This window comes from Ornithodoros turicata, chromosome 6 (genome assembly GCF_037126465.1).
Source record: "Ornithodoros turicata isolate Travis chromosome 6, ASM3712646v1, whole genome shotgun sequence".
Classification (NCBI taxonomy): Eukaryota; Metazoa; Arthropoda; class Arachnida; order Ixodida; family Argasidae; genus Ornithodoros; species Ornithodoros turicata.
This window is the reverse complement of record NC_088206.1, coordinates 8,677,725-8,700,107: the sequence shown is the minus strand read 5'-3', so window position 1 is coordinate 8,700,107 and position 22,383 is coordinate 8,677,725. Positions and strand designations below refer to the sequence as shown.

The following is a 22,383-nucleotide window of genomic DNA, read 5'->3' as shown; positions in this document are numbered from 1 at the left end:
AGCGTAGTGGCGCGCCAACCCTGGAATTTGTTTCACGCTCACAAGCCTCTGTCGGAATGAGCGAGTGAAGACGTCTCCACGGATGATTAAATCACGCCCGGTGGTTTTTCGTACATGATGCCTTCTGTCACTGGGGCAACGAAAACACAAACAAATAGCGCGGGGGGGAAGGCAAACCCCCCAAAAATGGGGGCAGCTGCAACGGGGGCACCTGCTCCTCCGATGCCCTATTGAGATTGGAAACTGATCGATCAGGAAAAAGGGGGCAGCCCCTGGTGCTGTAGGCAACAGGACATACGTGCAACCTGCTTCGGTGTTCTAGCACCTGCCTGCGAAATTTTTGTCTCTCTGGATGCTGGAAAGATATGACGCGCCGAAGTGGAACGAAGGAGATGTGTATCGGCAGATGTAAGACCCCGTATCCCGAGCCCCTTTTACGTCACGGGTTTTCGTAATTTCTAATTGTAGATCCCGGGATTTTCGTGCAACTTTCACCAGAAGGTCGTTTAGGACTGTACCCGCCTGCGCTTTCACGCCTATTGCAAATAGCAATAAAGTGCGCGTTTGCTATAACTATGGATACATTTCGCTTTTCTCGCTTTTTATTCCTTCACAGTAACTACATTGCACAAGAGAGAAACTGATGTTCTGAGGCTGGAACAACATAGAAGGGACAGATACAAACAAAGCCTCAATTTGCCTAAGAAATCAACGATGAAAGATGAAAGTCACAGAAAAGGTTAGCCAGCTGTAGGGATCCAGAAGATGTGGGTTCGATCCCTACAGCTGGCTAACCTTTTCAGTGACTTTAATCTTTCAACTATATTGCGTTCTGGTCTGGAGTACACGAGTCTGGTTTTCGGGAAAGGCTACCTCTCATTTTTTTTCTCTTTTTTTTTTTCGCATCAACGTATTGGTGAAGATAAAAAGAACAAAAGAGTAAACAATAAAGAGCGAGAGCGAAATATACGCAATATTCTGTAAAGTTTTGTGTATATAGTCTCACATATCGGAATTGGTGGGATTTCGCGGGGGTTTTAAGGCTCCTTGAAGATTGCTCTTGGCTATGGGCTGTGTGGTGCAGCTGGGTTATCAGCTAGTGCTGATATCAGCTGGGTTATCAGCTAGCGCGTTTGTGAGATGTCGCGGACGACGCAATTGGTTCGATGTCGGATTGTGCAACGATTACTCTTCGAGGAAGCGACGTCTGAAAACAAAGGTCGGTAAGATACCGCCCTTTCCCCCTTTCGCACGTACCACCAAGCACTCTCTCTCAGGAAAGACGGAATTCATTATCCCGAAATCCCGGGATTTTGGGATATGAAAGTATCCCGGGATCCGAACCCTAGGAAGACGTACTTCTTTCGCTCTGCTGGTGGCTTTTCTTGAACTGACATCATTCATTCCTTTCGCTTGCTGGCTGCAAACCCTACAGCAGCCCAACACAGTGAAAGTGAAAAAAGAAGGAAAAAATAAAAACAGGAATGATTGGTGATTCAAGGTCGTTTCATAGTGCTCACACGGTGTGGCGAGTTGACATCCATACCAGTCGCTTCTTATGCACCATTCCGTGATGATACTGATATCACTTCCCTGGTTCCGGATGACAAAGGTTTACGATAAAATCGCACAACACCGAAGCCAACGACAGGCTGACTTCTCCTCATGATGTGCAGTACTACTACATATAATGGTCCGATCTACTGTCAACATACGCAGCCTGTTGTCGACTATGATCAACTGTGGTTCTCATCCGGGAGACATGTTATACAGATATGGACCGTATACTAGTACAGCTGAGGCAGTGAAACATATATAGAGAGAGAAGGACGAAAACTACATTAAGGTCTCACACTGCCGATTCGCATTCATCGATTAAAGGATGGCCGTTGATGAAAATGTCACGACGAATCCCATGAAAAATGATGATCTCACTGCCATTCATTAATTGGTTAGAACTACATTCGCAGGCGCCACTAGCACAAGGTGAAGCCAGCACATCCATAAAAAGTGGCTGCGTGCTTGAACGTCGTTCTTTTATCTTCTATTGCCGACTTTGATTTGCTTTGTAGTGAATTTAACTTTCTCTCCTTCACGCCGTATTGGCTATAGCTATAGATATGGCCCTGTATTTTAGGCTAAAACCCGGATTTGCGTCATCATCACTTCGGGTGAAACCCGAAACCCGGAAAAAAAACAACCGAAAACGAACTTGCAAAGTGCCAATTCAATCACCAGCAATACGGGCACTGGAGAACGCTAAGCACTGGACACTCAGCACAGCCGTTCAGCATCTCATGTTAATCTAAAATGCGAGAAGCGCTTTTCTTTTATTTATCTATTTATTTTTTCATCCGAAAATCCGCTTCTCCACAAAATATTGCCCGATTTTACCCTGTTTTGCGGCCCAACAAATAACACCAGGCTTTAGCCGCGATTTTCAAAAAACACAAAACCCAAAAACACAGGGCCCTATAGTTATAGATTACATTTATTGTTCTACTGTATTACAGATGCAAAGAAACGGCCAGCTTTCTATCGCCTTGCTCAAGAGCAGATCGATTTTTAAAACGTTTCTAAGACATCTCGTAAACAAAACACTTAAACGAGCAATGCAAATGATCAATAGTCCGTTTAACACAAATGTATGATGCTTAGCTAAAATATAAGTTATATACCCCTTTTCAGACACTGTTCTTTATTCAGTGTATGTGCCTCATTGCATATATTGTACACGGCAGTCTTGGCTAAGTTACTTCTAAAAAGTAACTGAGTTGCAGTTATAGTTACTTTCTTGGTTAAGTAACTAAGTTACAGTTATAGTTACTTTCCTGGTCAAGTAACTAGTTACAGTGACTGAGAGAAAGTAACTTAGTTATATTACAGTTACTTTTTATAAAAATGACCATGACATTGTGATACCATCGTTAAAAACGTACATTTATTTACATTTACTTAAGTGCGATAAAAGTATTATTGCACTTAACCACAGGCTGTATAAGTCAATATGTGGCTCTCCCACAGGGAAAAATACGACCTGTGTACGTACGTAAAAAAAAGGATCGACATTTATTCGAGTAACTAGCTACATTTTGCAGTTACATTCACAGAAACAGTAACTAGTTACAGTTAAAAGCTACTTTTCTGGAAATGTAACTAGTTACTGTAACTAGTTAACCTAAAAGTAACTAGTTACAGTTACAAGTTAGAAGTAACTTAGTTACTACCCAAGACTGGTACACGGCCGCTCCCCGTAGAGGAAACCACCGATTGCATGCTTACGATCACCTGCCACTATATTAACGCCCGAGGACCTTTTCTTTCCCCTGAGTTCAGTGAACCTGCGTCACCGAGTGCCAATACAGGAGCCCCTTTTTAGCGTGCAAACTCTCGGAGCGAATGGCAGATTTGGCACACGTCGTTCCTGCTGACTCCTTGCGTGCCCTGTCTGTCTAGACGACCAAAGAGGTAAAAAATCGCCCTTTAGAGGGGGGCAATCAACTCATCAGACTCGCCGCTTCATTTGATACGTGTTCCAAGAAATTGACGGACAAGGATATCATGAGGTGGCGCACAAAAAAAGGCGGGGGGCAAGTACAGTTTGTCGATTTTTTTTTTTTTACGATTCTTTTTTTTTTTAATTGTCCACCTCTTTTGTCGTGGCTTCTGGGTAAAAGATCGCACGGCCCAGAAAAGCTCGGTTAAAAAGTCCGTTTCTGCGTGGACGGTGGTTTCTCGGTTTTTCTTTCTTCAGGATAAAATTCGAACCGTTATAGGACCATCTAGTCCTATAATGACGAGCTTTCGTGCCAGAAACTGATCAGGCGCAGGATCTCCCGATGAAGTGCAGAGTCTGCACGAAAGCTCTGCATTGAAATTAGATGCTCCTAACCGTTGGAATTTCTTTCTCACCACCTCCTTCGTGGACTTGAAGGTGCTTTTCGATCTTGTCTATTTACGTGTCTTTCTTCCTTCCTTTGAATCACCTCTTTCGATGCTTGTAAAACTACCTTTCACGACAGGAGGTGATGTCCGCAGAAACATGCGATAAAAAGAACAAAATCGACCAAAAAGGAAAAAAAAAGAAAGAAAAAGAAACAGTAGCGCGACATCTGCGCGTGCACCGGCACCACCAACGAAGGTTATCGCAATCTCACTCAATGCAGGCAACCCTTTACATACCGCCGCGGGCTTGAACGTCACCCACATTTTGCTTCAACGGCTCCTCGTAAAGCCCCTGTTCGCAACGTGTACCTTTACGGCAGTTATTTTTGCCCAAGCTTAACTACTTCCTTCCTATGCCTACACCGTGCCAACGCCCTTTCGCACGCTGTTCATTCCTTCCATACTTTCGAAGAGCCTCCGGCATGGGTCGGCAAATTCACTCACGATGGTCATCACAAACATCATATACCTCATATCACATAATGGAGAATGATATCGTTGAATTGTAGCCAAAACGACGCTCGTGTAGTAATTCATGTCATTCATGCTTCTATGGGTCTCTTGTCTATATACCTCTGCTCAGGGATTTCCCTACACCTCCCCCGCATTTTTGCAACCCCTCCCCTGAAATTTCTCAGGTGACCCCACCCAGCTCGGCCACCAACACGTTCTGGTAGAGAGTCCGGCGCAGCGAATTACATCCTGTACTGTCAAACTTGGGCTGCATAGGACCACAGATCATGCAGATGATCGTACCATGCATTTGTCCAATCTGTGTGCTAGGTATTCATTGTGCTTCGTGAGACAAGGTGCTAGTCTTTTTTTCTTTGTCGGTCGTGTGATTACGCATCTTAATCTTGAAATGCCGTTCGTAACGAATCTGTATTCTAATGCACTGTGTTCTAACGTAATAACATGTACAAACAAAACGGGAAAGCTGTGCAGAGATGTCACCATCGTGCCACGATTCTTTCCGTGTCTAAGACAAATTCCTGAAGTGGAACCTTCACCAAGCATACCCCCCCCCCTTGAAAGCTCCCCCCCAGCAGTGAATTTCAGAGGAAATTACTGCCTCTGCTCCGACCCAAGATTGCTGGCAGAATTGTTTAAATAAATAGAAATTATGTAATGTTCAGCGATGGGCTATACGATGTTTTTTTTATTCCGTGTCAGCGCCGCGAAGCAGCTGAGGCTATGAGCAGGCGTACAGATGTGGACAGATGGAGAGAGGACAACAGGAAGGAGTGGGGGGGGGGGTCCAGGGGGTTAGTATGCGTCCTGGGCCGACTTCAGGGGGAACTGTGCCGTCATTCGTCTGGAAAGTCTCCGGAAAACCGAGGGAAATTTTTTCAGACGTCACAGGCGGTGGTAGGATTCGAACCCACTACCTCCCGGTCGTCTTCAACACGACCTTGGCTATACCACCAAATGCCGGTGGTATATAGGATACGATGTGGTGTTGAAGTTGACGTCCAATGGTTGTTTATCCGCGTTGAACGAATTGCGCGGGTTTCGAAGTTGAAGGGTTGTGATATAGTGATGCCGAATGATGGATTATGGAGGTGACGTGATGGGCTGTGAGTGAGTCCCACCACGCTGTGATGGATTTCTAGAAAATGGTACCCAGTTTGAATATCCATAAGGAAAACCAGAGACTACGGGGAAAATAAATAAAAAAGGACGTACGCACACTTGAGACTTGTGTATGTGTGCGTCCTTTTTTATTTATTTTCCCCCTAGTCTCGCGTTTTCGCCAGCTCACTCGCTTTCTATCTTCTTTTTTTTTACAATATATGTCAATATAATATAATAATATTATATAATATAGTATAATAATATTGTACAATATATGAAGTCAAGAAATCCTCCGCCCCGGCCCATCGACGCTTGCTCTATCGGAGCGAAATCAATGAAAGGAACATCCTCGATGGGGCTATCATTCGCGGGTAAGGTAGTCAGGAGGAAATTGACCCTCGGCGCCGCAACAAGGACTCTCCAAGAGCGCAAGTGAAAGGCAACGGCATCACTCGGGAGATTAAGTGGTAATGATGCGTTCGGCAAATATTGCAACGACCCTACTGGCACAGTGAAACGTTCGCGATGAGTCCTTTTGCTCGTGTAACACAATGCAATGACTAGACGTATTGTGTGATAACACGGCAGCGAGATCGTGGAAAGCATTCAAATGCAGAAAGGTGCACAGACACTAATAAAGAGCGGAGTCCAGTGTCTATGGCAATGTTACGTTTTCTCCTGCTCTTTCTTTCACCTTTTCACTCTTTTTTGTTTCTTTCGTTTTCGCGGTTGCGAGTTGGGATAGCTGGTTACGCCAACAGAGGAAATCTGCCTGCTATCTTTGTTCACACATTCCGCATGGAAACGCAATTTCACGCGGCTAGGCGGGAACCAAGAAAAAATGCACAAGTGAACGACGCAACCATTATTTTTTGCTGGTTTTATAGAACGACCAATGACAAAGACACCATAAAGACCAGACATATAAAGCAAAAACGTCAGGCTACTGGATGTAGAACTAAAAACAGCGTCTATGTAGATGGGTGGCTATATAGAAAGTGAGTATTTCGTTTTGGCTCTTGCGGGTGTTTAAAATGGCGTTTAAGACTCAGAAGCGACGCAAGTCCAGTGTTCTTCCTGGACTGTCCCCCTTGGTATTCGGCAATCACTTCTTTTATTTCGTGTTAGCACCGCGAAGCAACTGTGGCTATCAGTGACGCACAGACGTCGGCAGAAGGGAGGGACAGGGGGTTGTGTGCGTCCTGGGCCGACTTCAGGGGGAACTGTGCCGACGTTCGTCTGGAAAGTCTGCCAGACAACATCACACGGCACAGCCTGGTGATATAGGATCCCAGTCTTCAGCAAGGCCTTGGCTATCACCTTGGCCACGCCGCTGGTCAACTTATACTTTGAAGCAGATGCGTGGATGCCTACCCGCGAAGTCAGCCCAGGAAGGAATTGCTCTGAGCAAAAATGCCGCAACCTACCAAACGGTGTCGAATATGACTCCCTCGCCCTATTGCAATTGCGGGACGTTAAAAGGAGCGAAAATTAGGTGTGCAAGCGACGCCACTGTGTTATTGCGCAATACAAAAAGAAAAGAAAAAAGAAAGAAAGAAAAAAGACAGTTTTTGCACCCGTGGCTATCGTAATCACTCCTTTTGTCCGTTAACACATGCAGTATATCATACAAGTACACACGTAGAATAATGGTTGTCCGCCTTTCTTACGCTAATCAGGGCGAGCGGTACGCGTGTGTAACACTATAAGGGAAGAACACTGGAGAACTCGTTAACTTCATCATCCCACAGTGTGGGCATATTGCTTGGAGTTCAGCCAAAGTGCCAGCGTTAATATCTGCTATGCTGTAAAATCCTAGCTACAATGAGATTAATAACGAAAGCGTATTACTATCGAGGGAAGACGACATACCAGCCGCGCGCGTGTGACAACGCGCGCTTTAAACGTGGTAACGGTAATATTTCCTCGCGACAGTATATATTGCGCGGAATGCGCATCTCAGTGCATTCCGCCATCGTACAATGCCCGCTGGCATCATTCGAGCCCGTTTGATTATTTCCAAACCGGGGAAGCATGTCCCCCTCTTTTCTTTCTTTTCCTGGAGACGGACGCTGCGGATTGTGCGGGTGTTCAGAGGTTCATATTACGACATCTGAGAACAATCGTGACGACCTATGACTAAAGTGCGAATAAACTTTCACAAGTGAAGAGCTCCAGCAGGGGAGGAGGGGGGGCACGACACCTCTTGCCTTCCGCTCGGTACGCCCATGGTGCAGGCACGTCCAGGTAGCTTGCAAAGCACATGTGCAAGCTTCCAAGCGAAGAAATCCTTTTTAACAGTTGCCTGCCATACCAATAATAATATGAATAATACTACTACTACTACACCAGCTCCTGTGGCATAGTAGTTATAGGATGATCGCTTTCCACGCCGAGACTGGGAGGCGACACGGGTTCGAATCCTGTCACCGGCTGCGCTGTCTGAGGTTTTCCCTCGGTGTTCCGAAGACTTTCCGGACGAATGGCGGCTCAGTTCCCCCTGAAGTCGGCCCAGGACGCATACTAACCCCCCAAAGTCTCCCACTCCTCCCCGCTGCCCTCAATCCATCTGCCCATGTCTGTACGCCGCTCATAGCAACAGTTTCTTCGCGGTGCTAACACGGAATTTAGAAAACCAAACTGATACTACTACAGTCAAACTCCTTTACAACGAAACTCAGGGGACAGCAAAAAAAAAAATCGCAATAAAGGTATTTTCGTTAAAAATGATGTCTATTATTGGACCTATAGGCTCCAGCGGGACCGCAAAAAAAATTCGCAGTAGTGGTATTTCCGTTAAAAAGGTGTTCGCTATAAAGGAGTTTAACTGTACTAATAATAAAATCTTGGAGCAATTAACACACCCCAACACCACCGCTGCAAGCGAATGGAAGAAGAAAGCAAGCAAATTTCTCTATACACACGTCTTCCTTTTCGCTTCCTGACTGACTGGTTGACCAAATATTGAATTTTCCTTAATCACCCCTTTCGCTTTAATGAGCTTCAGAGCCTATTGAGGACTCTGCCAGCGAGGCGGTGCGGGAATGACGAGGGAAAGCCCTGGTTGCTGCTGCGTACCATAAATATAAGACTTCCGCCGGGCGATAAATCTCTGGCGAGTGCGGTCGATTTCGAAATGCCATGATAGCGTTTTATCGCTGGTTCCCATCCGCGTTGGCGTCAGCGCTTCCCTGCCCGCGTGCTGTGTGAGTCTGTGAAAGAGAGAGAGAGAGGGATAGAGAGAGAGAGAGACAGAGAGGGTTTCCCGTCCTTGACGCTCATTCCAGAACGCTGCAGAACTTCGAAAAGCTGCGCGCGCCGTCTGGAGAGCAGCCGGCGAAAAAAAAAAAAAAAAAAAAAGAACAGAAAAAGGAAGTTTTGGCGGGAAAATTTTCCTTTCCCTCCTTCGGCTCTCCTCTCCCTTTTGGCGGGAAAATATTGCGTGCCATGTGGCCCGGTAGCCATGCAGGCCTTGGAAATTGATGATTATATCAGAAAGTGTTTTCAGGGACGAAGCGTGAACAGTGAGTGTGGGAGGAGGAAGGACCTTCGCGTTACTTTCGTTTCCTTTCAGAAGGTATAATCGAATGCTAAAAAAAGAAAAAAAGTATGTCACTCATGCCAGAAGCACTTGATTTACATGTGAGGCGTGCCACTGGGTGTAAAATTCGGCGTTTCGTAAGTGCACAGTGTTGTTCGACATTCTTGTGGACCGCAACCGGGTGCACACAAAGTCATCAGCTTCTCCGGTGGCCACTGAGGCGTTCCTCGAAGAGTCTGTCTTCATGTTCGTGACCACTTCCAGGTCGAGTGTGAGAGTCCTCTTTCGATGGTACTCCACAGTCACCACAGTCGTCTTACGTGGCCCCACTTACTGCAATTCGGCCTGATAGCGTAGTTCCCACTTCGCAGACTCCACACACAATTCATTGTGGCTTATCTCGAAACCATGCACGAATGGACAGATCATTCCTCACAAAGGTAAACTCCTTACACTTGACAGATAGTGGCGTTATCTTTACAAGTGTTGGCATCGCTTACGAGACAGCAACACCCAACATTTATAATTCTTTTGCTTTGACCGTGCCTGCGGTTTCTCATTCTGAATGAGCGGACATAAATAATTCGACTCAACGCATTCGAACGTTTGAGACCACGTGACCTCCATGAGGGTGTATAGTGTTCGCGCTTCTTAGCTTGGGTTGCGTTACCGTTGCCAAGGCGTCTGATTCTACGTTGTATCAACGTCGTAACAGGTGAGGTGATGTCGTAGAGAGACGGCATTCCGACGTGCCTAACACATTTAGTTAAAGTCAGCTAATCACGTCCAATCACGAAGTCACTAAGAAGCCACAGAAGGCCAAAAGTGCTAAAGAGCTCTAGCCCACAGCCTAAAAACTGAACGCACGGCGGAGTTCGCGCAGTTATACATGTCTCGATTGAAACATTCCGCGCTTGTCCATCAAAGTTTTTTTTTTATATATATGCGTTAGCATTAGAGTCCTCGCTAGGTAAGAATCGCGGCGTGATCTGTCTGTAGCCACGGTGCGGCGCGCGGTGAGTGGAAAGGGAAGAAGAGGGCGCGACGTGGCGTCGGCAGTGCAGCTGTGGTGGTCGACTGGTTCGGACGTATCTGCCATGGGTTATGAAAGCTGTGCGGAGGAGCACCCCTACTAGAGCAAACGGCGGCAAAACAAGGCTGACGCTGCGAGACGGCGCCGCCAAGCTGAATCGGAGGAAGCCCGAAAGGCTCGTTTGGCTGCGGATGCTGTCTTGCGTTAGCGTCGTGTAGGGTCGTGTGAAGGGTTGTGTAGCGATGTGAAGGGGAGTTCCCAAAGAGTTTTCAAGTTTTAATGCTAACGAATTTCCGTACGATCCACCAATGTTTCGACAACGTTTTTTTTTTCTCGCACTTCGTTCGTTCTTCACACCTTACAGCAATAATAATTGATAATCTGAAGCAGATTTACACGGAAGGTGACACATTTTATCGTAATAGCATAATAGGATTCCATGGTGGGGTGCAGAAGAAACGCACAGAACAAGATACATACCTGACGCAGACACCTGTGTGTTCTGCACTCCAGCCTGGAATTCCGTTACCAACGTTCCGCATCAATACCACTGCGCATACTAATATATCCCAGTGCCCGAGCGGGACTTCTGGAATTACTCCTTCAAGGGACGAAGTACGACAGACTTCCTCCTCCCTCGAGCACCGTACAGTCATGGCCAAATTCTCACGCCCACGAAGCCGTGATGTCTTGCGCACGTTTATCGGCGATGCATCACCCTCGATTTGACTGATGACAAGGGAAAAAAACGCTGTCTCCGCCAATATGCCATACATTGCCCCAGCAGGAAAAAGATTACCATCGGCAACGAGGTGGGGGGACGGGAGGAGAGGGCGCGCGCAGACGATGCAGATTTTTTGAATTAAGAGGCCTTCGACTACACAAGTATAAGGAACGGAGGACATACAAGTGAGAAAAAAAGAGATTATACAAAAGAAGAAACCGCGGGAAAGCAGCCGCGACCTTCGTCTAGCGGAGATGGAAGTCGCAGGATGCATAAAAGTCTCGGGACTCCGGTCTCGTGACTGCGTGGCCTTGTGTGGGAGACAAGCTGTAAACACAAGAAGAAGAAGAAAAAAAAAAATAAATAAAGAGAGGGCAACTCAATAATCTCTTCGAAAAGGCACTTGCTGTTACTTACAAGGTCATTTTATGTAGTACAGTGTTGCTAAGTGCGATGTGTGAAACCGTTTCTCCTCGCGCGCTAGCCAAGGTTGAAAGTACAGAATTGACAGTGCGCGGGCGCGCGCGCGGGGCATAGGGTGTTGTGCGCGTGCGAGACGCACCTGCGTTAACGCGTTCGGAGTAGCAATTCGCTAAGCGACACGTGAGTGATGTTAGTTGAACGTGTTGCGCTTCGACGCACGTCACAGGCTGCGTAATCCGTACCCGTAATCCGTGCGTCACGTATAGTGCTGCGTAATCCGGAATGCGTCGCTGATCGGGGAATTTCGTGGAAGAAAGGCTATTGATTTGCGTTGAGATGTAACGTGTGGGACTGTGCCACTATTCGGGTGTTTCGAACACGGAAGCTAATACAGTGAACCCTCGTTATTATGACCATGGTCGTTCCCGAAAATTTTGGTCATAATGCGGAATTGTCATATTAACGGGAGGGATTTGCAGAGGTTTCACAGCATTGTTCCCCAAGAGTATGGTCGCAAAGCGCGGCTATGTCAGATTATCGGGGGTCCACTGTAATTGTCTGAATAAGGTGGTGATGATGATGTAGCTTTTTTTCTCATTGGTCCCCATTACTTTGTGGTAAACAAAATATTATTAATAATAATAATAATAAAATAATAATAATAATAATGACACAGGCTTTAACACCTGGACTTCTGACATCTGTCAGAACATCTACAGTAATTCGTTTACATAATTAATTCGGTAATTCATTTTCTAACTTTTTAATTATCGGTTTTAGCTCTCAGATGTCAATGAGGAAGTTGTAGTACATGTCGAAAGAGACGCAACTGAAAAAGTTCGAGGTTGCTATGGCTTGTGGTTTCGTTTTTTCCCGGGTTCAAAAATTGGTTTCAGAAGCCGCGCCTGCGGGCGACGATTGCAGTGCACTCTGGTAGGTGTGCCGTGAAACAGGCGAAATATCTTCCTCTTGTGTGACGTGGCCCAAGGATGGTCTCCAAGCGCTAATCTCAAGGTCAATGTACGCCGGAGGGCGCTGGAATCGTCGCGCGGGTGCCGGATTGTGGGCAGCGATCTACGGTCAGCCCGGCATCTGAAACCAACATTTAACCCCCCCCCCCCCAAAAAAAAACACACAAGCCATAGCGACCTCGAACCACTTTTTCGACATGTACTACAACTTCCTCATTGACATCTGAGAGCTAAAACCGATATATTACAAAGTTTGAAAATTAATTACCGCTAATTAAGGGGCGATGAAAAAAATATGTTTGGATAGACCACACAACTGTCAAGCTCGTACAGTTGGTTCCATTTGTGTAGAGCACTCCGTTTTTTCTTTAGCCCCTGGCTCTTTTTCGGTGGGACACCCTGTATATATGAGTTTGAGGGAAAAGACAGAACACTGACGAAGTACACGCAGGCAAGTTTCGTGTCTCTTTTTCACGAAATGTTGCCTTACTCGCACCTACAGTAACTTGGACGCGTTCTATACTTTTTCGTTTCAGGAATAACTGCGTACTCTGTCCGAATGTAGAATCGATATTCGAATTTCGAAACAAAACGATGTCTCTTTCGAAACGAATACGAATACGCTACTACAGTTTGTCCGCGTTTCGTTTATGCAACTATTCGCTTAGGTTTCAAAATGGCAAATCGCATAGACGCAATATACGCGTAGTAAATGCAGGAACAAGGTACGAGTTGGGTATGAGGCGTGGACCACATGGTACCAGAATGGCTCCATATATACAAGACATGGTGCAAATAATATTCACACAGTGCAAACGGGTGGTAAACACGATTAGGGTGAAGGTCTGGAACTCAGCACCTACGTGAGGGGGGGCGGGAAATACGTGAACGACCACGGCGCCCCCCTGCGAGCGATGTCACGTGAATGAATACAAAATCTTGTACGTATGCTGGACTGCATTCTAGCAAAAACACAAGAAGCGGAAACCTCTCTCGTCTCACCCTCTTCAAACCTACTTTCGAGCGTTAACAATGTAACTTCTTGCTCACAAAAATAGTCTATCTGATGCCAAGATTTGCCCTAATTCAAATTAAGTAGCCTACGATACTGTTAAGAATCTACGATAGCAGATTAACAGAAGATAGTAACCCCGCAGACACGACCGAGTTGCGCAACGCAGTGCATGTTCGGTTCTTGGCACACCGGCAGAGCACGGGTTGAATGTGCCTCTTGCACCGGAGCTATTTTATGTGCGACCTAAATTAGTGTACCGGACCGTCTACATACGGGGTCTCCGGTCGAAGCCATAGCGGTGAAGACACGAGACACGACGGGCTTGTCGCCTCCATATTACTCGTGAGGGGTCCTTTTGTCTTTTCGGGCCGGGGATATTCCAGGAAGCAAAGTGTTGTAGGTGTCATTAGGCACAGTGATCCCGAGGGTTGAGACTCGGGAGAGGGGGCTGCGGGTCACAGCTGGAAGAGAACGTCCTCGTGGACGTGCCAGACAGTGTGACGGCGGGTTGGGCGACGTGCTATCTTGAGAAACGACGAATTTATGCGCCGTGAATGCGCCCTTCTGTGTTATTTGTCGCGCTTTCAACGTAAATTCGACAGTGTGGAGGATCTTACATTTGTGGGAAAGGAGACGACGGGGGTATCGCTGTAATGAGGATTCTGGGACATTAAGGCCGCTTTAGAAAAAGGTGCGCCACTGCGAAAGTCAAGAATAGTGTGATGCTCAGCGGAAAAAGGGGTTCTCTCCAGACGCGTTTGTTCTGTTTGGGATCAGCGAAATGTGGCGCTATATATGCCAGTGGAGACAGCTCCTAAAATGCAGAAACGCACGTTAAGACCCGCAATGTAACGTACTTCAGGGGTTTAGCTAGGAGAGCTACACCAGGATTTTTGGTGCGGTGAAGCGAAAACGGAAGCGAAAAAAAAAAAAAAAAGTGAGTGCTCGGCGCAAAATTCTTAAAAGACAGGCAGCACGGCATAAAAATTTGCAGCCCCCTGGGGAACACAAGTTTTTGCCACACGCCATGGCACTTCGTATTCCTGTCACGCGTTAATTAAGCTAGAAAATTAGTCAATTAAAGGGACTTTTTTTTCTTAATGAATTCGAAAGCCTGTGATCGTAACACACTATTCCAATCAAGATCGAATGGTTTTTCACAATATTTCAGATTAAAAAAAATCTACCGCTCCCTGTTTTTCTTCTTCTTTCATTTGCGGACAACCAATAGGGTTCCGAAGTCACGAAGAAAATTTGCTTCACCTAGCTAAGTTTCAAGCTCAATTAACACAATCACCTTAATTAAGCGTGTCACGAATGAAAACTGTCATAGCGTAAGGAAAACGTTCGCGAATTTTCCAAGAAGTTTTCTAAACGCTTCCAAGAAAGTGCGAATCTTTATGTAATCCAGCTTATTTCTGACAATCAAACAACACTTTCTCGAGGAACCAGCTGTATTCGAAAAGTTCCTTTGTCGATATTCGCACCCAGACTCTAACACAATCTTAGTAACCTGACACAAACTCCAGCAAGCTACTCCGACTGAACTGCTAACAGCCGAGACGAATCCCGCTTTCATTATCTAATTAGCAACCCTCCAGTACAAGTGCAAATCGAAGAAGAAGAAAAAGATAAAAACACTCCGTCCGAAAGAAAACCAAGATCGCGGCCGCTGCTTGTCCAAATGAAAGCGAAAGCTGCACGCCCATTTGGCAGCCCGTTTCTGTTCCGTTTCTGCTTCCCAGAATTCCACGGCCGAGAAAGGACTGAGCGCTTCAACAGGAGGAAAGTCGAAGGCGGGACTTCGACCCGTTTTTTTTTTCTCTTTTCTTTCATCATGATTTCTTCATTAATAAAGACGCAATCTATGAATTCGCAATCAGGCACTTCGTGCACGGGAGGGCGAGGCGAGTCAATTAAAAGTAGCGCCCAATATCAACCGGAAGACGGTAACTTTGTGTAAAAATTATTAGTGGTGGTGGTTAATGATTGATTCTACTTGCGCTATGTTTCGGTGCTATGTGAATGGGGCGACTGCGGAAAGAAAATCAATGCTGTGAGAAGTCAGTTTTGGTTGATCGAAAGATGCTCACGATAACGGTACTGAACACGCGATAAGATTAGCCACATGTACTTACTGCCGATAAGATAAGTCATTTGTGGGATGCTTTCAAAGTGGCTGACATATCGCATTGCTAGGCCTGGATTCGACAGATAGTATTGCCAAATCATTTTCGTGGAGCGCTCGATCAACTTAACCTCCCAAGCAGCACAATGTACTTAAAGTCGAGTGCAATAGGGGAGGACGGGTAGGTGGAAGACCTTGAACAGACTCTTGAAACTAAGGAACGTTGATAAGACACATGCCGTCCACCCCTATTGCACTCGACTTTCAGTACATTGTGCTGCTTGGGCTTCCTCATGTTCAGAGAATATGTAGTTGTGGCTAGCCTAATGAGTTGGAATACGTCGTTACTTGCCAAGAGAAACAATGTACTTCGATTGATTGATTGATTATATTTAGCGGAGCCATATCGGCGGCGACTTATCAGCGGCTTATCGGTGACTCTATCATTGCTAATATTCACCAATGAATCTGCGCAATGCTTATCCCGTACGTCGATTTATTATATAACACCCATACACGCGCAACACATAATTCACACGTTTACGCCAGTAACATCTCACCGCGATACATAGGCGTCTCCGTTTGTCCACGCATACTTCGTTTCGGGTAGATATCAGCAGTGAGACGATTCGACATTCGTTTCGATAAATCAATTTCTACTGAACACACTGACACGGTGCAAGCGAGCTGCGCGAAAGAGAGACCTTGTCGCGTTACTCTCAAACCACCTGCCTCGTTCCTAGCGACGGCACAATAGAGGTTGGTCTGCCAAAATAGTCTGCTTCCGTTGGGATGAATGCCGGTGGCCGCCGTCTTCAATGAGTATATGACTGACGAGACCGTCAACATTCCATATATATAATTAGTCATCCGGTAATCATCTCAGCAGGGTATGAATGTTTGAAGGATCGCAGAAAATGAAGAGCGCTTGCTTCCGTGGGCGATATGCACCGCTTTCCGCGTGAGGAGTGCTGTCCTGGGGCAGGCCCAGACCCTCGGTTTTGGGGCGGGGTGGTTTCTTGGTCGGAGCGCGTAGTGAGGGAGGGGATAGAGGGAAATCTCATGTGTAAACTGACGTTTTGGGGGCGATCACCCCCCCCCCCCCCTCTCTTGGATCCGCCCCTATAGCGCTGGCCGATGCGATATCGTGTTTAGAGCGATTTCCGAGTGGGAGGATAACGAAACGACACGAAAAGAACACCGATAACACGAAAATCAACGAGCACACACAGACAACAAAACGAAGGAACTCGGCTAATGGCAGCCCACACGTGAACAGTTCCTATAACCACCACGGAGTGGCAGCACTAAAGGCGGCGCCCTTTCGTTGTTTCGCGTTTTTGTGTACACAAAACAATGCGGACGACACAAGTCTTGTGTGTCCCTCAAACAAAACACCTCCTAGATAGCAGAAGGCCTGCGCCCCACGTGACATAGCGTCACAAAAGGAAGGCCAGCTGTGGAGGCTGCTATGACGTCAATGAAAGAGCGAACAAGAGAAAAGCTCGAAGCAGCTCGCAAAGCTCACGCGGGCCTCCGTGAGTTGGGCAGTGCGCAGGCCTTCTACTATATCTAGGAGGTGTTGCTCAAACTCGAGGAATGTTACCTCTGTCATCTGTTTACGTCAGCTGACATGAGCTCAACTCATTTCTTAGCTTAGCTTAGACAGCTTGCGTCACTGGCGAACACCAATCGCAAGCGTGCGGGAGAGGTGACGTGGTGAAGCGTGTCTATTGCGAAGCAGTGATTCGCAACTCTCAAATCATCAACTCTTCCCTTAGCTTTCAGGTGTCTCTGAATACCATGAGGAGCTATCATCATAAATCATTTGCCAATATTTGTGACGATCATGACGTACGATAGAATGCTAGGAGTCCTGCGTAACGGCACACCTGTCATGATTAGTGACGCAACGGAAGACGTGGTCGTCAGAAAGCAGGTGCTACATAGGTAACATAGCTAACGTTTCGCGCTTTCAGTTATTATTTCGGGCGCTTCGGCGTACGTTTTTCGAAGGTTATTTATTTTCATGAAATCGGGGTTTTTCGGTGATTTTTCTTGCGTATACATGGTTTACTCTACAGTTGTCGGCGAATATAAATGGCAACGTAATTTCAAAACAACATTAGCCCCTATGAGACATCACAAAAGGAACACATTATTGCTCCACATGAAGTAGTGGTGCCTAAATCATGAACGCTGAGCCAATTTTTTTTGTGTGTTAAATTTAATGCGTGTAGCGATTAATTCCCCTCGGACATTCATTTGTATTAGGCTTTTTTCGGTTAAAACCGAATGATCAAAATTTACAGGCGTACGTTTTTCGGTTAAACCCGAAAACACGGAAGCCTAGCTATAGTGTAACGCAATAGAGAGGTCCGTGGTTCGAGTCCTGCCGCTGGGTGGCTTTTACGACGACTCTAGTTACCCTAAGGTTGTGACGTGTGGCGTGTGCTCGAATATCAGCCTAAGGATCTCTGTCCGGCTTGGACCCACATACCCTGGAAGCAGGGATGGGCAGTATTTAAATACATTGTAATTAAAATACTATTTAAAATATAAATATTTTGGATTTAAATACAGACTCGAAAAATATATTTAAAATTATATTTAAATACCAATTTTAGGGTATTTATTCTTGTAAATACTCTATAAATACTCCTAAACACAGTATACACCGACTCATATCTTAAAGTCGCCATGCATTTGACCTTTCGGGAAGAAGGGTGAATTTGGGGCGCAGTTATGCCGCGTTTGCGCAAGCATGTGACAAATCATTTTAGATGGCGAGTTTTTCACTGTTGTTGCGGACAACGGTCGCGACTAGACTACCCAATTAGGTACCTCGTTGTACGAAGCATCTTCGTCAAATTTAATACAAGCATTTGTTCATCGGCACCTGTGGAGATGCTGTTCTCCTTTGCGAATCCGATTATACGGCCGAACAGAAGATGCCTAAAGGATGCAGTCTTCGAGAAACTTCTAATATTCAAATAGCCATGATAATCTAACAAATAAATGCTAGTGTTCGTTGCTGATTTGTTGTTATGATCATCGTTATTTCTGTAATTCCAGATGACATTTTCCTCACAATGTTTATGATAGTAGTTATGGTATTTAAATACTGTGTTTATATTTTGTATTTGAATACTCACGTTGAAAAATATTTATGAAGAGTATTTAAATAACCCCTTTCAACAAAGTATTTTGTATTTATATTTAAATACTCAGAAAACGTATTTATGCCCATCCCCGCCTGGAAGCAGGCACAACTCAACCACCGACTCCAGCATAAACGCTCGCACGAGTGTATTATTTTAGTTCATCGTACCATCAGTCACACAAAAAAAAAAAGAAGAAAAAAAAAGAACTTTCGAAACTACAACGCTCTCGTGATACGTCAAAAAATAAATAAGAAATAAAAATCCACTCCCTGTCATTTACAATATACATCGGTATCCCTCCCCAACCCAACAATTGGCACGTCACTGCTAATTGAATCAAATTTAAAGAGAGAGAAAAAAAAAAAAACGCAGCAATTTGTCCGATCACAGTTTCCGAACGACGTATCATTCTCCTCCCCTCCTCTCTTCAGCAGCATCGTCAACATCAACCCAGAAGCAGTTCCTGAACCGAGCCTTCGCCAGTGGCGGCCAATTTCCTCACCCATCACCGGAGGGGGGCGCTGCCCTGCTATACACGGGGTACAGGGTGTGTCTCTGCCCCATTCCTACCATCCGTGGCGCCCAGGGGAAGACCCTTGTGCTGGTTCGTGACGTGGAGAAAACCACCGTGAACGATTTTCCCCTCCCAGCTCCGGTAGCTTCTTGTCTTTCAATATTATATAGGGCAGTGATGCCAGGATGAAACAAGTAAAAGCCCCGCGCGGTCGAAAGGGGTGTGCGGGGTTCCTTTCAGCGGTGATACGGTGGGGGATTAATTCTTTGCGCTCACTTCCTTTTCACGAGGCCAGCAATTTTGGCGGCGTTATTAATTGATGAGAGCGTATTTATGGCTGTCGGGATAACCTAGAAAAAAAATAATAATAAATACGGAGCGCATAAAGGGGTTACCCCCGTGTTCACTGTTGTGCCGTTCCCGAGCACATCGGCATCGACAACTTGGAACGTAATAAAATGAAAAGAAAGAAGGGACAACGTAGCTCTCTGCCCGCGGAATCTTTCATTGTAACCGACTGAGGAGCTATGCATGCGTAATTTACGACTTAAGGAAGCTTTGTACGACGACATAAAAATAAATACATATAGTATAAGTGTTTTTTTGTTTTTTTTCGCGTGAAATCATTTTTCGCGTTTTTCGCGTGTGTCCCCAAATGACGACCGGTATGGCGCTCAGAACGCAGAAGAAAATTTCCAAGTGAAAACAAATAAGAACAACGGTAGTGGATAAGTACCTATTTATTGCAGGATATTTGAAATGTAGTTTGTATGCACGTTAAATCACACTGACAAGTTAGTGTTCAGACCTGCATACTATGGGACATAACTTCCAACTTTTTCAAATCCAGATCGCATCAGAGCCGTGCGCTGCTTGAGGGCAAGCCAGCCCTAGCTTGGCTAACATCTCTATCAACCCATAATGAAGAAGAAGAAGAAGAAGCGTACACTTCCATGAGCCATGGAGCACGCAGCGGCTTCAGGATACTATCTCGCAAGTTCAGCTTTGTTGGAGACGGGCCTCGACTCTCCATCGAGCTTTGGACCATAATAGATTGTATGTCGTTCACGCGAATTTGGATGATCTGATTGACGCGATCGCGAAATTTAAGTGCGCGCGAAATATTTTTTGCGCCAGTGGCCTATCAAAACCCGAAAATATTTTCCACGCGAAAAAAAAAAAAAAAATCCACTTATACAGTATGTATAAAAACACAGCTGATCCGCACTTCACGTTCAACGAGTTCGAGAGAAACGAAAACGTGTGTTACCGACTTCGTCGCCTTCTATAACTACAAAACGGGGAAGATCCGGCTCCATTCGCTGCGGTGAAGCTGCCGACAGAGACTGAAGGATTCTGAGGTTTCAAAGAGCGCGACTGTTCTGTTCCATGTCACATCTGGCATATACGAGGAGATTCTCGCGTATGAACTTACGCAATGAATGTCCGTACACGATAAGAACGTACACGCGAGCATGAATGTGATTAATCGCTGCGTTGATTACGTGATCAGAAACAGCGCCCTTGACAGTGCGAAAAAAAAAAACAAAAAAAAAAAACACACTTACGTGTCTTTATCTCCGAATATGAATAAAATGTGTGCAACGTAGTTTCTTCCGAGCCTTTCTTTTTTTTTTTTCCGGGTTTCTTCCGAGGAATGTTTTGTTTTATTTATGCAGTAAATATACATTAGTAGTAAATACACATTAATTCTTAGACGTGCACTCTCTTTTCACACCTTATTACGAAACTAGACGAAAAGCGAAATCATGTGTTTCAACATTAGAAAGGGGTGCCTAATAATAAATGTGCGACGTGCTTACTAACAGTACTCAGTCAGTAAATCTGAAACATATGAGCATCAATAATTATGCATGACTTATAGTGTCGGTCGGTTTCGGGCTAAATTAATGGTACATACTCTGAGCCTTATCCACCTACACCATTTTGTATTGCAAGAATAATGATGTTATTTTTTTAATTCAGTGTTAGCGCCGCGAAGCAACGGTGGCTATGAGCGGCGTACAGATGTGAACAGATGGAGAGAGGACAGCAGAAGAAAACTAATGACCATCGTTCGCAAAAAACAACACAAAAAACTCTTGGATCGAAACCTAGTTACTATTGGACTCCAATCCAGAAAGCTTCATATAAAACAGCGAGGAGAACAAGGCATTTGTTAACGTACACCACAGCTTATCAGCTTATGATCTAAATATAGTCTTCCCACACAAACCTCGATTACAGGTAATCATCACGCACATACATATATACTTTCGTTTCGTATAGTATACACCTTTCGTATGCAGTATACGGCATAATCTCACAAAGGGGCGCTAAATAATATCCGCGAGGTCGTCTCGTGTACGTGTGGTCTCTTTATAAGGGCAAGATCTTGGCTTACAAACTCGACAAGTTCGCCGTTCTTATTTTACAATGAGGTCGAAGTGAAACCGTGACCAGTGACCCATTTTTGAAGCATTTCCCGCCGAAATGTCGTGCACGCGGCTCCGGTGACTGATGTGCAGTGGAGGGTTTCGACTTAAAACGCTACATGTAAATCGGTAACGACCGGAACCAGAATGACAAAAGGCAGGAAAAGTGTATTTTGCATGAGGAGCCTTCGATGAGAAAAAAGGAATAAACTTGTTCCATCCAGGGAACACGGATCCTCCGATTGGCTCGGAGCCACCTATATAGGTGAACAACAACGTTCACGCGAAGCTTCAAGGTAGGAAAAGTGCTAAAAATATGTTGTTGCTCCAAGTTGTGTATCACCGCAAGTTTGAAGAATATAGAGTTGGTTTTTAGAATTATTTTATATTGCAGATGCGACACAATCATATCATACATTTTGTCTTAATCATCTCAAGCCTTATCGCAAGCGCTTTTTTTTTTCTTTTTGCGTTTTATTTAAGCGGCAATGAATTACTCGACAATGCTGAGCGATATGTATTGATCAAAGACGGAAAAATAGGCGTGGGTCAATCGTCTAACAAACGCTAAAACAATATTTGAACTTTGTATCTGATACGCAGTATCAGTCTATCTTTTGTAGCGATAACAAGGCCGTAGACAGGATGTCAGAATGTGGTAGATTTTTATTACTTGTTAGCACCGCGCATCAGCTGTGGTTGTAACCGGGGTAGTGACAAATACAGATGGAGAGACAGAGGAGGAGGGCAACCACACCATTAAAAAAGGGGTGTGTTTTAACTCCTTTTTGAGGAGTACACCCTTGCCACATATATTACTCCCTTTGGAGTGTACAATTGAACCTCTGTATGCAATAAGGGGATAAGTCGACTTATCCCCTTTTTACTATTTTTGCTGCAATGACATCTACATAC

General features: G+C 45.3%; 1 protein-coding gene and 1 long non-coding RNA gene across 5 annotated transcripts in view; one reads left to right on the top strand and one right to left on the bottom strand.

The window, feature by feature from the left end:
* The window catches only part of LOC135399005 (uncharacterized), a 289,237-nt gene that overhangs the window by 147,105 nt on the left and 119,749 nt on the right, over window positions 1-22,383 (bottom strand). The gene's annotated exons all lie outside the window — the stretch shown is intronic.
* Window positions 9,623-20,580, top strand: LOC135397614 (uncharacterized). 3 transcript variants are annotated; one of them, XR_010423676.1, is made up of 3 exons: window positions 9,623-9,776; window positions 18,954-19,066; window positions 19,884-20,580. It is a non-coding gene; the product is annotated as an uncharacterized LOC135397614 (long non-coding RNA). The 3 variants fall into 3 exon arrangements; XR_010423674.1 differs by having other exon boundaries at window positions 18,951-19,066; XR_010423675.1 differs by having other exon boundaries at window positions 18,951-19,174.